This window comes from Lactuca saligna, chromosome 4 (assembly GCF_052625555.1).
Source record: "Lactuca saligna cultivar CGN05327 chromosome 4, ASM5262555v1, whole genome shotgun sequence".
NCBI lineage: Eukaryota > Viridiplantae > Streptophyta > Magnoliopsida > Asterales > Asteraceae > Lactuca > Lactuca saligna.
This window is the reverse complement of record NC_136420.1, coordinates 301,332,732-301,349,576: the sequence shown is the minus strand read 5'-3', so window position 1 is coordinate 301,349,576 and position 16,845 is coordinate 301,332,732.

The window sequence follows — 16,845 nt, the reverse complement described above, 5'->3', positions numbered from 1 at the left end:
TTTTACTTACTAAGTGTGGAAGAACACTTGAATCCAGCCTTGGATCTCGAAAATTTGTGTAGAAGAGTTTGAGAGAAAAAGTGATGTTTGTTACTTAGTGGAATGAGAGAAATGAGAGAAAATGAGGAGTGTGGTTGATTGTTCCAGCTCAAAAACGTGGGAGTGGGTGAAATTTGAGTGTAAGGGAACATTGAAGTGACATAGGTAAGGTGGGGAGGTATGGCTGGTCATAGAGTGGGTGTGGGGTGGTTGCTTGTGACTTTGATTTTTTTTTTTTTTTTTTTTTTTTTTTTTTAACTTGCAAGGCACAATGGAATATATTACTCCTATAAAGGAAATTGACTCAATCAAGGACGATTTCACAATTAAAGTTCGGATCATACGTCTTTGGACTCAAAAGTCAAGAACAATGTCTTATAATAGTCTATATCCCATTTTTAGTTTAATTTTCTAAATATATGTGTGGTTATCTATGTGTGTGCATCTCTTTAAAAATTCTGCAATTTCATCATTTTATGACCCCCATTTGCGAAGTTGAGTATTTATTTCCAAAAATGCGAAACTCCAGGGACAATATTTGAAATCTTCTGTTTTCTTCCCCAATTCGCATTCTACTGTGAAATACTTCGCATCTTCATTCTTACACCCTTCGCATCCCTTCGCATTAATCACCTTCGCATTTTAATTCTTACACCCTTCGCATCCCTTCGCATTAATCACCTTCGCATTTTCATTCTTACACCCTTCGCATCCCTTCGCATTAATCACCTTCGCATTTTCATTCTTACACCCTTCGCATCCCTTCGCATTAATCACCTTCGCATTTTCATTCTTACACCCTTCGCATCCCTTCGCATTAATCACCTTCGCATTTTCATTCTTACACCCTTCGCATTAATCACCTTCGCATTTTCATTCTTACACCCTTCGCATCCCTTCGCATTTTAACCTAATTAATCAAATGCGATTCACAAAATTTTTCTTTCCAGATGCGAACACAGTTTAGTTCTTGAACTCTAAACTTGCGAAATCAAAATTTTCATATGTTGAACCCATATGCGAATATTAACCCAATTGACTTCAAATTGATTCATAGATGCGAACACTCGATTGTTTTACTTTCGCAAAATGAGCATCAACAACTCCACAATCGAGTTTTTAAATTCTTGCAACCAACAATTTCATAGTCCTTGACTTCGCGTTTTTCTTCATGAATCATCCCTCAATCATCAATCCAATTGCGAATCAAAAACTCATATGTTCTTGCTTTATCGATTCATCGACCTAATACACAAGGTTTAATAGAGTTGACCGGCTTGACTTGATGACTTGACTTGACTCAAGATTGACGATTGTCACAAATTGACCCGAAAATGACGGTTGTCACAATACTGACCCCTAATTTTCTCTATTTTCCAATTCTCCTTCTTCACCCCCTCAACCTGAACCCCCTTGATCATATCCAAAAAAAGGGCGAAATAACAGTTATCCTCATACAAATGTCCCTAATCGGGGACCCATCCCTCTTGCAGCTCAACGCATCGGCCACTACATTGGCCTTTCATGTGTGGTAGAGGATCTCGCAATCATAATCCTTCAAAAAATCTAGCCACCTCCTTTGATGCATGTTGAGGTTCTGCTGATCCATCAAGTACTTCAAACTCTTGTTATCAGTATATATAGTGAATCGCACACCATATAAGTAGTGCCTCCAAATCTTGAGGGCAAACACCATCGCCCCTATCTCCAGGTCATAAGTGGGGTAATTTGCCTCATAAGGCTTAAACTAGGTCGAGGTATAAGCTATCACATGCCCCCTCTGCATCAGTACCACACCTAACCCTGAGATTGACGCATCACAATACACCACCAAATCATCTAACCCCTCAGGTAATAGTAGAATCGGAGCCTCACATAGCCTCCTCCTCATGGTCTCAAAAGCTATCTGCTGATCCGCACCCCACCAAAAAGTCACATTTTTCTTGGTCAAGCGGGTCAATGACACGACAATCTCGGTGAAATCCCGGATAAATATCTGATAGTAGCCCGCTAAGCCCAAGAAACTGCGGATCTATGATGCATTCCTTGGTACTTCCCATCCCATTACATCCTCAACCTTGGCTGGATCAAATGAAATACCCTCTTGACTGACGACATGCCCCAAAAAATTTACTTCCCGCAGCCAGAAATCACACTTGGAGAACTTCGCAAAAAGTTTCTCCACCCTCAGGGTCTCTAATACTTCCCTCAAATGCTGCTCGTTATGCTCCATGGTCTTAGAGTAGACCAGAATATCATCGATAAAAACAATCACCGAACGATTCAACATCGGCCTACATACTCTGTTCATAAGATCCATGAACGTCGCAGGGGCATTGGTGAGCCCGAACGGTATCACCACAACTCATAGTGTCCATACCGAGTCCCGAAAGCTGTGTTCGGTATATCCTCATCCCGAATCATTATCTGATGATACCTAGACCGAAGGTCAATCTTGGAAAACCAAGACACACCGTGAAGATGATCAAACAAATCATCGATCCTCAGCAACGGATAACGGTTCTTCACCGTTAGTTTGTTTAGCTCCCTGTAATTGATGCACATTCTATGCGATCCATCCTTCTGTTTCACGAAAAGAAACGGTGCACCCCATGGGGAACTACTCGGACGCATGAACCCTCGGTGTAGCAGCTCCTGAAGCTGCGTAGATAACTCCTGCATCTCCGGTGGTGCCAACTGATATGGTGCCTTTGCGATTAGGGCGGCACCCGACACCAGGTCAATGCGAAAATCCACTTGCCTCTCCGGAGGCAATCCTAGTAACTCTTCGGGAAACACATCTTGGAAATCCTGTACAACCGGTACACTGCCCACATCCGTTACGGCCTCCGTTCTAGTATCCGAAACATTAGCTAGAAATCGTGAGCAACCCTGCTGTAAAAACCTCCTTGCCCTCGCAACCGAACAAAGGGTCGGTACTTGCGAGGCTTTCTCACCATGAATAACCATCTCTCCCCCACTTGGGGTTCGAACCCTGACCAATTAGAGCTCGTAATCAATCATGGCCCCGATGGCTCCCAACCAGTCTATTCAGACAATCACTTCAATCCTTGCAATGGCATCGAAACTAGATCCACACAGAATCTATTGCCTAGCACATTTAAAACACAACCCCGATATACCCTCGCCGCACTAACGGTGCGATCATCGCCAACCTCCACCTCAAGCAGGGAATCTAAGGTCCCCGGTGCATCCCCAAACTTCTTGCTAAGCGCAAGAGACACAAATGATCGGGTAGCACCCGAATCAAACAAGACATGAGAAGAAATACCATTGACCAAAAAGTCCCTATACAAACGTAATTACATGTAAGTCATGTAAAATAATAAAAGTAGAGGATAGATAACACATACCAGTCACAATGTCCGACGCAACTCGAGCCTCCTCGGTAGTCATTTGAAATGCAGGGCTCTTCACATAGTGTGCATGCTTGGAGCATGGGACAACAATTGTTATAATTCAAGTAAGTTGATTATCCGGAACATTATACAATGAATAATGAGTAATCAATATGTTGATTAAATAAAGGTGTTTTATTTATACTTAAAAGTTTTGGGGCCATATAGGATTAGTATTATTCTTATATTTCACTTCGCATGTTTTGACTTCCCGAATAATAAGATATTCAAACCATCCAAAGTCGCTCATGCTTTGGAAGTAGGTATTAAAGAAGACTGTCATGAACTGGCTTGTAGATTGTCTAAAGTGTATTAGACATACCAAAAGTTTGCTGTAACATTCATAAGTACTTATGAAATAAGATTTGAGTATTGGATTAAACCCACGCTCACTTGAATAGCTTCATGGATTTTATCATGATTGATTTGTGAGACAATAATATCTTATATTCTTCAAACAGAGACATATAGTTGCAGTTTATGAGTCGGTTGCTCATTGATAATATGTAAACACACAAGTAACTTGGTGTTATAAAACATATTGTTTTGTATGATTTGATGAGTAAATAGAGCAAGCATATGAGTCGAAGTTTATCCATTGATTTTACCCAAAGTGGGATAAAAGTGATATCTATGGGCCCCTGGATGATTTAGTGATAACACCCTAAGCGCTTAACGAAGTCGGGACTAAGTTGATGTGTTCAATGGTAGTCTGTTGTCAGTCGTAATAAATCAGAAATCGGGAAACAATACATAGACTGAGAGAATGATTATAATCCGTGTCTCATGTCTATACGATATCTATAATGGAGGAATATATGATCCCTTATCTAAAGGACGCGTTACTGATAAGATCAGAGTTGATAGTCGCTTTCAAAAGGTACGATTGCTGATCAGGTTCTGAAGTCGTACTTACAAAATAGTTATTAGACTTATCCAAGTGGTAGACTATTCGATTTGGTGTCTAAGCCCATAACTATTTTGGTATGTACTTGACCTGATTATGAGCATGGTCCTTTTGGGTTGGCTTCACCATAGCAACTGATTGGATGAATTAAGGAGAAAGAGGATTAATTATGATTTATTAATATATTATATGAATAATATATTAAAAGAAAAATCATATTGTGTAATTTTGATCAACAATTAATTTAGAATTAATTTCGTGGTCAAAAGAGATTAATTAAATAAAGGAGACTGATACTGTAATTATAAGATAGTTACAAAGTTGGGCTTAGGATCCATAAGGATGCAATGGACAAATTCTATATGAGAGTCCATACAGAAGTTGTCCAAGGGCCTTCTGGAAGGATCCGTTGGGTTGCATAAGGACTAAGCAACTGGATTAGGGTTTCCAAGTTGATAACCCTAGAAGCCTAACTATAAAAGGAACCCTTTAGGCCACTAAATTCGTCCCTAACCTTCTATAAGATCCTTTGGACGAATTTTGTGCCTTTTCCTCCCTCTCCTAAGTCAGCTTGTTACTAGTGGTGTGTGTGACTCCATTAGAGGTGCAACACTTGGAGCACTAAGCTTTCAGAAGTTAAGATCAAGAAGGTTTGTGATTGTTATTGCTACATAACAATCAAGGGAAGATCTAAGCCCTAATCATAAGTGATTTTCAGATTTGATATGCTACTCAATTAGGGTTTACTGCTTTGGTATTCAATGTTGTATGTTTACTTAGGAAAACCTAGATCAAAGTAATTAGGGTTGCATGTACACCATAGGATTGATGTTATGCACATAACCTATCAAATAGTGCCTTGAACTCCAAAGTCCTTCCATAGGAAAATGTCGACCACACCCGGACAAATCATAGAACCACTAAACTCTGACTTCAGTAAAGAACTATCCCATTAATTCTTGACCAAGGATCTTCCAAATAATACTTCTGAACGGTGCCCGACAAAGATTCGTAATAGTAATAGTACACGCGGAACCCACTCCGCAAGATACGTCCATCTGTAGGTTCCTCAAAAATCTCTCAGCATAAAGAATGACATATAACAATCCTCAATAACCCAAATAATAATAGAGAACTGACCCGAGATCTAGCTTGTTCAAACTCAATCAAAATTCCAAAGTGGTACAATTTCCCGATATCTACTTGGAAGCAGTAGCAAATAACACACCTGCAATATCTGAACGAATCCTGATCACCTTCTCCAGAGATACTTTGATCATCCAGAGAGCATGGTGCAAAACTCCCTTCTGAACTTGATGACATGAAACTAACATAGGATCCTCCTTCCTGAAGGATTCTAAGGATCCATAGGCTTTGGACTCCGGGTGAGCCCCTAACTGCCCGACGACACATCTAGCCTGAAAGGCCCCGATACTACTATTGAGGGCTCCCAACATCTCTTCCTTGGCTAAACCAAAAGCTACCAAGGTCTAACCCGAAACTCTATGAGTAATCTTCGATGAGATGAACTCCCACGATCGCGTATCAATTGGCTCAGGCCTTGCTCCTGAGCCGGAACAAGAATTTGAATCCCATTGTTGAGTACACAACACCATACCGAACTAACATTCAAGAGGTCCGAATATACCCAAGAATCCTCATTCTATTGGCTTCCTGGATTCTCCCAGACTCTCCCCGATTTGAGTATGGATCCTATGCTTTCAGTAGTACGGGCCCAATACTACCTTCCACACCTATCCATACTTTCCTCAAGAATCATCCCGAATCCTCCAAGTCACTTCTTGAAACTGATGCACCCAAGTCTCACTAAACCTCACTGCTAACCCACTGAAACATATCCTAGGCTTTCCTAGGTTCCCAAACCCACCCAATCATCAGCTGCTGAAATATTCCTAATAATGTAAACTAGCTACCACATGCAATAGAAATCAAATAATCCTTCGAGTAAAAGATCCATCCCTAGAATGGTTGGACTTGGACAAGAGTTGCGCAATAGGGTCAAGTGCATCACTTTGAGATTATCTGGTCTATGTCCCATGTGACTTAGCATATTCACTTAGTACCTAACTCACATCACTAAGAGTCCTATACAGCATGAAGCAGGCAACATTCAGACAATAGAAAATCTAACCATCATACTCCAATAAAACCATTCTATCCTCTAACCAGGAATTTGTATTGGCATGAGATTCTAAAGCTCATACAACCAGGCATAACCTAAACAGGCTATCTTATTACTGACTGATTAGTACTAGCATACAGGTCTACAAGCACATACAATAGTATATAAGGCATCCTTTCTAGATCCTTAGCCCTAATCTAGAATGCAATTATCATATCATATCATATCATATCATATCATATCATATCATATCATATCATATCATATCATATCATATCATATCATATCATATCATATCATATCATATCATATCATATCATATCATATCATATCATATCATATCATATCATATCATATCATATCATATCATATCATATCATATCATATCATATCATATCATATCATATCATATCATATCATATCATATCATATCATATCATATCATATCATATCATATCATATCATATCATATCATATCATATCATATCATATCATATCATATCATATCATATCATATCATATCATATCATATCATATCATATCATATCATATCATATCATATCATATCATATCATATCATATCATATCATATCATATCATATCATATCATATCATATCATATCATATCATATCATATCATATCATATCATATCATATCATATCATATCATATCATATCATATCATATCATATCATATCATATCATATCATATCATATCATATCATATCATATCATATCATATCATATCATATCATATCATATCATATCATATCATATCATATCATATCATATCATATCATATCATATCATATCATATCATATCATATCATATCATATCATATCATATCATATCATATCATATCATATCATATCATATCATATCATATCATATCATATCATATCATATCATATCATATCATATCATATCATATCATATCATATCATATCATATCATATCATATCATATCATATCATATCATATCATATCATATCATATCATATCATATCATATCATATCATATCATATCATATCATATCATATCATATCATATCATATCATATCATATCATATCATATCATATCATATCATATCATATCATATCATATCATATCATATCATATCATATCATATCATATCATATCATATCATATCATATCATATCATATCATATCATATCATATCATATCATATCATATCATATCATATCATATCATATCATATCATATCATATCATATCATATCATATCATATCATATCATATCATATCATATCATATCATATCATATCATATCATATCATATCATATCATATCATATCATATCATATCATATCATATCATATCATATCATATCATATCATATCATATCATATCATATCATATCATATCATATCATATCATATCATATCATATCATATCATATCATATCATATCATATCATATCATATCATATCATATCATATCATATCATATCATATCATATCATATCATATCATATCATATCATATCATATCATATCATATCATATCATATCATATCATATCATATCATATCATATCATATCATATCATATCATATCATATCATATCATATCATATCATATCATATCATATCATATCATATCATATCATATCATATCATATCATATCATATCATATCATATCATATCATATCATATCATATCATATCATATCATATCATATCATATCATATCATATCATATCATATCATATCATATCATATCATATCATATCATATCATATCATATCATATCATATCATATCATATCATATCATATCATATCATATCATATCATATCATATCATATCATATCATATCATATCATATCATATCATATCATATCATATCATATCATATCATATCATATCATATCATATCATATCATATCATATCATATCATATCATATCATATCATATCATATCATATCATATCATATCATATCATATCATATCATATCATATCATATCATATCATATCATATCATATCATATCATATCATATCATATCATATCATATCATATCATATCATATCATATCATATCATATCATATCATATCATATCATATCATATCATATCATATCATATCATATCATATCATATCATATCATATCATATCATATCATATCATATCATATCATATCATATCATATCATATCATATCATATCATATCATATCATATCATATCATATCATATCATATCATATCATATCATATCATATCATATCATATCATATCATATCATATCATATCATATCATATCATATCATATCATATCATATCATATCATATCATATCATATCATATCATATCATATCATATCATATCATATCATATCATATCATATCATATCATATCATATCATATCATATCATATCATATCATATCATATCATATCATATCATATCATATCATATCATATCATATCATATCATATCATATCATATCATATCATATCATATCATATCATATCATATCATATCATATCATATCATATCATATCATATCATATCATATCATATCATATCATATCATATCATATCATATCATATCATATCATATCATATCATATCATATCATATCATATCATATCATATCATATCATATCATATCATATCATATCATATCATATCATATCATATCATATCATATCATATCATATCATATCATATCATATCATATCATATCATATCATATCATATCATATCATATCATATCATATCATATCATATCATATCATATCATATCATATCATATCATATCATATCATATCATATCATATCATATCATATCATATCATATCATATCATATCATATCATATCATATCATATCATATCATATCATATCATATCATATCATATCATATCATATCATATCATATCATATCATATCATATCATATCATATCATATCATATCATATCATATCATATCATATCATATCATATCATATCATATCATATCATATCATATCATATCATATCATATCATATCATATCATATCATATCATATCATATCATATCATATCATATCATATCATATCATATCATATCATATCATATCATATCATATCATATCATATCATATCATATCATATCATATCATATCATATCATATCATATCATATCATATCATATCATATCTTATCTTATCTTATCATATCATATCATATCATATCATATCATTGTTGGGTTATGAGCATTCTAACACTCTTAAGTGTACATGCAACCCTAAATACCTTGGATCTATGTTTTCTCTATTATACATGCAAATATGAACATCCAAGGTATTATCCTAATCTAACATACAAAACAATGGATATAACAAGATAGAATACATACCTTTAAGTTAGTGCTTGTCTTCATGAAGCTTGAGTGCCTAGTGCCCCAAGTGTGACACCTCAAATGGTTCACAATCATCAAATACACTTGGAATAACTTGAGAGAATTCTACACTTCATAAAATCGGCTAGCCCTCTTCAAGAATAATACTAGTCTCTCTAGTGGCCGATTTTCCTCAATAATAAGATGCTTATATAGTTATACAATTAAGGTAAACCCTAATTGTCATGAATTTCCATTTCCTTGGATCCATGGGTTCAAATACACCATGGAGCATCCATGGAGCATCATATGGGTTTTGGCCCAACTAGATAATCCATGAAGCATTAGCCCACTATACAAGTATGGATGATTTACACAATCAACCCATATATATTTAATTAGTCTTCTTTTGATCACTCAATTAATCCTAGATTAATTCTTGATCAATACTAATTAAATAATCTCATTATTCTTATTATTAATATACTAGAACTTATAATATATTAATAACCATAAGTGTCTTATTTCTCTCATTTAGTCTATCCAAGTGCATGATGGTATGCAACCCAAATGGACCATGCTGGGTCGGGTCAAGTCTTACCAATTATAGTTATGGACTTAGACATTAATCCAACAGTCTCCCACTTGGATAAGTCTAAAACTATTATTGCGTATGACTTCAGGAACCAACTGGCAGTCGTAGCTCTCAAAAGCTTCTATCGAACTCTGACCTTGTAGATGAACTCTGACCTTTGTCAATGACTTGTCCATTAGATAAGGGATCATATATTCCTCCATTCTAGATATCATATGGACTGAGACATGGATTATAATCATTCTCTCTGTCCATTAGTTGTTTCCCGATTTCTGATTTATGACGACTGACTAATTGAACAAATCAAATCAGTCCTGGCCCGGCCGAGCACTTCCATTTGTCATCATCAAATCATCGAGGGGCCCACAGATATCGCTTTTATCCCGAAGGTAAAAGGAATGGATAAACTTCGACTCATATGGCTTGTTCTACTACTTGTTGAATCATACACAAAGGCACGTTTTATAGCACCGAGTTACCAAATGCAGTTTCGTGCAATCAATGTACAACCAACTCATAGTAACAACTCATATCTCTAGGTTTGAAGAATATAAGATATTATCGTCTCATGATCACTCGTGATAAAATCCATGAAGTGATTCCAATGAGCGCGGGTTGAATCCAATACTCAGAACTTATGAGCACTCATGAGTGTTGTAGCCCTTTTTCCAACAACTTAGACCTCTACAATCCAACCCATGACAGTCTTAATTCATATCTACTTCCAACATATGACCGACTGTGGATGGTTTGAATAACTTAGTCATTCCGGAAGAATAACCTAGTTTATTCGGGAAGTCAAAACATGCAAAGTGAAACACAATAATAATTGAATCCAATATGGTATCAAAACCTATGAACATAAATAAAACACCTTTTATTTATCACCATATGATTACACATTATTCAATGTATACTGTTTCAGCTATCAACTTTATTCTTGAATTTAAAACAATAGTTTTCCCATGCTCCAAGGATGTACACTATGTTTTCTAAACACTAGTCATGCCATACACCACGTATGCATACTATGTTTGTCTATGATCTTTACTTTGTGAACTAGATCAATTGAACATAATCTTCAATGATTCTCTTTTCACACTCCCAAATCCTTACTGCAAATGCAAGAATTCCAAATTCATACCATTTACTGAAATCTGTTAGATTCTAAACTTATATGCATTGATCCATTTCTAATGATTATGCACAAAGTCAGAAAGACTTGACAACAATCATTACAGAGCATTCCAAAGGAGATCAACTCCTTGGAACCATCCTTCTTGCATTAAGTTTCCTTAATCTTACACAGATTGAAAATTCTAACTTTGAAACATTTCCAGATTCCATTTCGACTATCACTTCTGAACAAGAGTTGCCTCCTTACAGATTATGTCAATATGGTCCTTCCAGAATTATCACTATACTTCCAACTGTCCTTGAGCAACCAATCTTTGGTAAACCTTAGATTGTCCTCGACAATTGTTTAATCCTTTTAGTCATATCCAGTTCTAAACCTTTTCCCTTCTTAATGCCCCAAGCATTTGGAAACTTTTAGAACGGATAACTATAGCACATGTAATCGATCCTATATCCGAAGCATATGGGACACGATTCATGATGTCTCACATAAAGACTAAACCAATCTTTTGCTATAACATTTCCATTTCTATTTGCCAAGTTCTCATAATTCAGATTATGAAAAGGGATGTCGTAATCATAATCGAATTTTAGAACGCAAATAATGGACCCATATACAGAATTTCCTTATGTTGGGCCATTCCAACATGAAATTCATATATATCCTTGACTAAATGATTAAAACCTCACGATCTAAGCTTATAGATTTGAGATGAAGTATAATTTCCTCTCCCTTAATTATAGCAAAACAACTTTTTCCCAATTGAAACCTTTTGTTTTCTATAATTAACATTGCTAACTTGCAATCTATATCATAATTATCATGCTCCCACTAACATGATGATTATTAGCATAACACTTATGCTCCCTCTAGCTTTGACATGTACTCAGAAATCAGCTGGACTTCTAGAAATCAATACTTTATTGACTTTCTTACCAAAGTTCAGATTTCTGACACTTGATTGTTTTGATAGAACTTTATCAAAATCATACACCTTCCCTTAGATAGCACACTCGTGTGTCTACACAATTATGAAGAGGGATGCCGTAATCATAATGGTTAGACCTTTTTGCCACTTCTCACAAGTCCAGGTTAGTGTGCCGGTAAACCACACACGCTCCACTAACGGCTTTGAGAATGCAAATATCACAATTGCTATCTAACTAAAATCTACTTAGTGAAAGTGTTTCATCACCATCATTTTCATGAATCGGAGAGAAACCTTATGACACTTAGATTTATTGGTGTATGTGTTCTTTTCCATGTGAATTGTCAAAACCATAGTCACAAGACAAGGATAATGACAAATCCAAACTCATATGGACTGAACTCAATCTTAATTTCTTGCCACCTGGCAGCTCAAGGGTCTGCCATTGCTTCCAAGTTGTTGTGCAACCAATTGAGAACTCTAAGAACTCAACTTTAACTGGAATGGGCACAGACTATGTCAACACGATAGGTTATAAACCTCAAGTCGTGTGCTAGTGAAGAACTTTAGGTTTTATTCTTGATTAGTTCTTGATACTTTCAAGACCTTTAAGACTCCCACTGTCCTCTTGACCTATAAGACTCTCTTGTCAAACATCCAAGAGATAGTGTGGATTCTAACCAAGACAAACACTTCACACAATTGGCCTAAGTTGGTCTTTGTTTTATCCAAAACATCACAACTTACCAATTTCAAATGTACAAGAGTATATAACTTTTACTCTTACATTTGACACATGTTTTAAACCTTCTTAAAGACATATCACTCAAATTACAATCTTGGAGTATGACTCTAAGACTTGTATTGGAACGAAGTATGACTCATCTTCTTGATTTAACCATTTCAACAATTCAAGATCCCTTCTTCTTAGTCATAAGAATGCACTAAGACTTCCTTAGAGAACTAATTTTGATATGGTTTCTTAATCATTGAGATGATCACAAAGCTGATACTAAAGTACTCTCCCATCTTTTCAGATTTGAGAAACTTTTATCCTTCTGCCTAATTTGATTCTTCTTATCCTCTCTGTCATGCATTGGAACCTTTTCCAATGTCTCAGAGTTACACTTAAGCTTGTAAGTATAATCATATTTACTGAGCTTCAGTAAAATATGACGAATAGCCTTATATCTTTTGTGGTGGACTTAATCAGTGCACATGACTTTGTACTCGATCCCTTAGTCCATTACTTGACTCACACATCCATGTGAACAAGTAATTAGTCTTAATTTTTCCAATACTTGAAAGTTCTCATTCATCATGCTATACAACTTGCATGATTCCAAGTCCCGGTCCAATTGAGACTTTGGATGATGAGAATCTTTCCTTATTTGGTAAATTTAGACATTACCACAAATGAAGAATCAATTTCATATTTCCACTCTTGCTATTAATGGAATCATATAAGCAACAATTTTTCTCAAATACCATTGTAAGGATATTTTAAAATAACTAAAATGAAAAATTTTCTTTTATTTTAAAACTATGCGGAAAAACTTATCCTTACAATCCATATGAAAACTTGTTGTTATCTATTCCTAAGCAATATCTCATAACTCCTAAGAAGTAGCTCAAGAATCTGATTTTTTCAAACTACGCGATAGAAATCCATCTATGCGATCAGATTTAGCATATTCTTTCTTTAAGTTTCTTCACTTTTCTTTGATTCTTACAACATCACCATGTGACCCAGTCACATCATGTATTAAGAATCTCAGAATAGAAACTTAGCAGAGTTAGATAGTGGACTTTACCTGAAGTAGAGTCAAACTTATTGATTTTAACATCCTTAGGTAAGTTTGGTAGCTTCGCAACTAATGACCCTTTCTTTGGCAATATAAACATATGGACCCTTTGATAATGGTACACGGGACTATCACAGACTTAGCTTTTCTCTTTACCATTTTTTCAACCGAGTTGACTATGGTCGATCCCTTTCCATTGGGAAGAGAATGCTTTTCTGGATTTCCTATGTCACTATTGTCAATGTCCATCAAGTTTTAAGGAAGTTGATCTTAACAAATAGATAAGATCATTAAGGGTCTTGTCATAGTCTGTTTTCATAGGTGTTCCAAAAGAACTCACTATGTGACTTAGAAAGTGATTGAACCACCAACTTTCTCAAGACTTTGACACCCAACTCTCCCAGCTTGTCAATATGTGACTACATCTCCAAGATGTGATCACACCTAGACCTTGCCTTGCCAATAGGGCTTGAGTGACCTTAAACTTTTCAACAACTTGTGGGATAGGGAGAATAATTGGAGGAGGTGAAAGAAGTATGATTTCCATTGGAACATCATCTTCATTTGTTTCAAGAGATTTGGGAAGATCATAAATGTCTAAACCAGACATGTTTTGGGAGATATTCAAGATAGTTGATTTATAGTCCTTAATATGACACCCAATATGAAATATTAAGGCTAGGACCCAACAAACTATTTTTATAACTTAGAAGAGGTATGCCGTAATCCAAGCTATAAAATATTTGAAGGTAGGTGAATGACGATTCACCAATTTCCACCAAGATAAACGAAATGTATTATTAGGTTTTAATTGGATTTGAAACTCCTAGATCTTTTGAGATTCATTGAACTGTTCAATGGCATGTTTCAATCTCAAGTGTGCCCTTCAGGTTTTGTGACTGGGATGCCGAGGATCACAAAACAAGGTGTGAAGTAACCATGCAAATTACTTAGTACCCTTAAGTATTTACCCCTCAATCGATGTGCCGGTTAACCACACACGCTCCATCGATACTATGATAAACATTAAGTTACCCTTTGCCTACCTTGTTAAATACGAGTTAGTGTGCCGGTTAACCACACACGCTCCACTAACCGACTTAAACAAAGTGAAAAGTGTAATTTCATGGATTAGCACCTTATTCACATTTTCCTAAGTAACTAAGATTGGGTATTTTTTTAAGAGTTTAGTTACTTAGTATTTATCATTAATACTTTTAATGAAGGGAGAGTTATAGTCCTGTCAAACCCGTTCGGCTAACGACCCTCCACCGGTCAAGCAAGCGGTGGGTAAGAGTGGACACCCATTAAGTTGCCATTTTATAGGCAACAACCTTATACCCACCTTATAGACCGGCTTCGTGAATGAGGCGTACTAGCGGTAAGACTGACTTTACTCTTATACATATATATATTATTAACTTATAATATTATAAAGTATAAGGGTTGAATTTTAACTTTTAAAATTCTAAGGGCTAACTTGGAATTAAAGTATTCATAAGAGAAAACTTTACAAATTCCAAAACTTGAGGGCAAGTTTTGAAACTATTCAAAACTAATTAATTCCATAACTTATGTATTTAAAGTAGTTTTAATCCAAAAACTCTTCAAGTTCCATAACTTGTGGACAAAATATGGAAGACTTTAAACTAATAAAGAATTAACTTTTCTTTATTTTATAACTTATGGAATTAATTAAGGTTACATTATTTTTTTTTATTTATTTAATGAAGAGACTCTTGGTCCTCCATAACTTGAGGACAAATTATGGAGTCATAACTCCAATTAATTAGAACTAGACTCTTCATTTTTGTAACCTTTGCCAATTTTATGAGTTTTATGAGTCTTTAATGTGACTCTTCATGTAACTTGAGGACAAGTTACACAAACACATTTTATACTCAACTCTTAGATTAAAATGGATTGAAAACAACTATTTCAATTAACTTTTCTATTAATCTAAGCAACTCATAAGAACAAGATAATTCAAATCAAACTTTTTCATGTAATTAGTCTAACCTTTAAACTAATACAAAACATGAATCTATTGACAATTATCTTTGAAAATGGATTAGCATGAACATTACCACATTAAAAAAAAAACAAGTTTATAAGTTCAAAAACAACTTAGGGTAATGTTCCTAGTCCATTTCTAGCCAAAAACCTCGAAGATATGCTGTCTGGGGTCCAACTCGTCGAGTGCATGAACAAAACTCGGCGAGTTGGATGCATTTTGCCTTGGACTTGTCGAGTCCCTTCATGGACTCGGCGAGTCTGTTGGGCTGACAGCATCAAAACTCGATTTTTCAGCTCCATTTGCAAGTATAACAAGAAAACAAGCCTAGGCTCTGATACCAATGTTGGGTTATGAGCATTCTAACACTCTTAAGTGTACATGCAACCCTAAATACCTTGGATCTATGTTTTCTCTATTATACATGCAAATATGAACATCCAAGGTATTATCCTAATCTAACATACAAAACAATGGATATAACAAGATAGAATACATACCTTTAAGTTAGTGC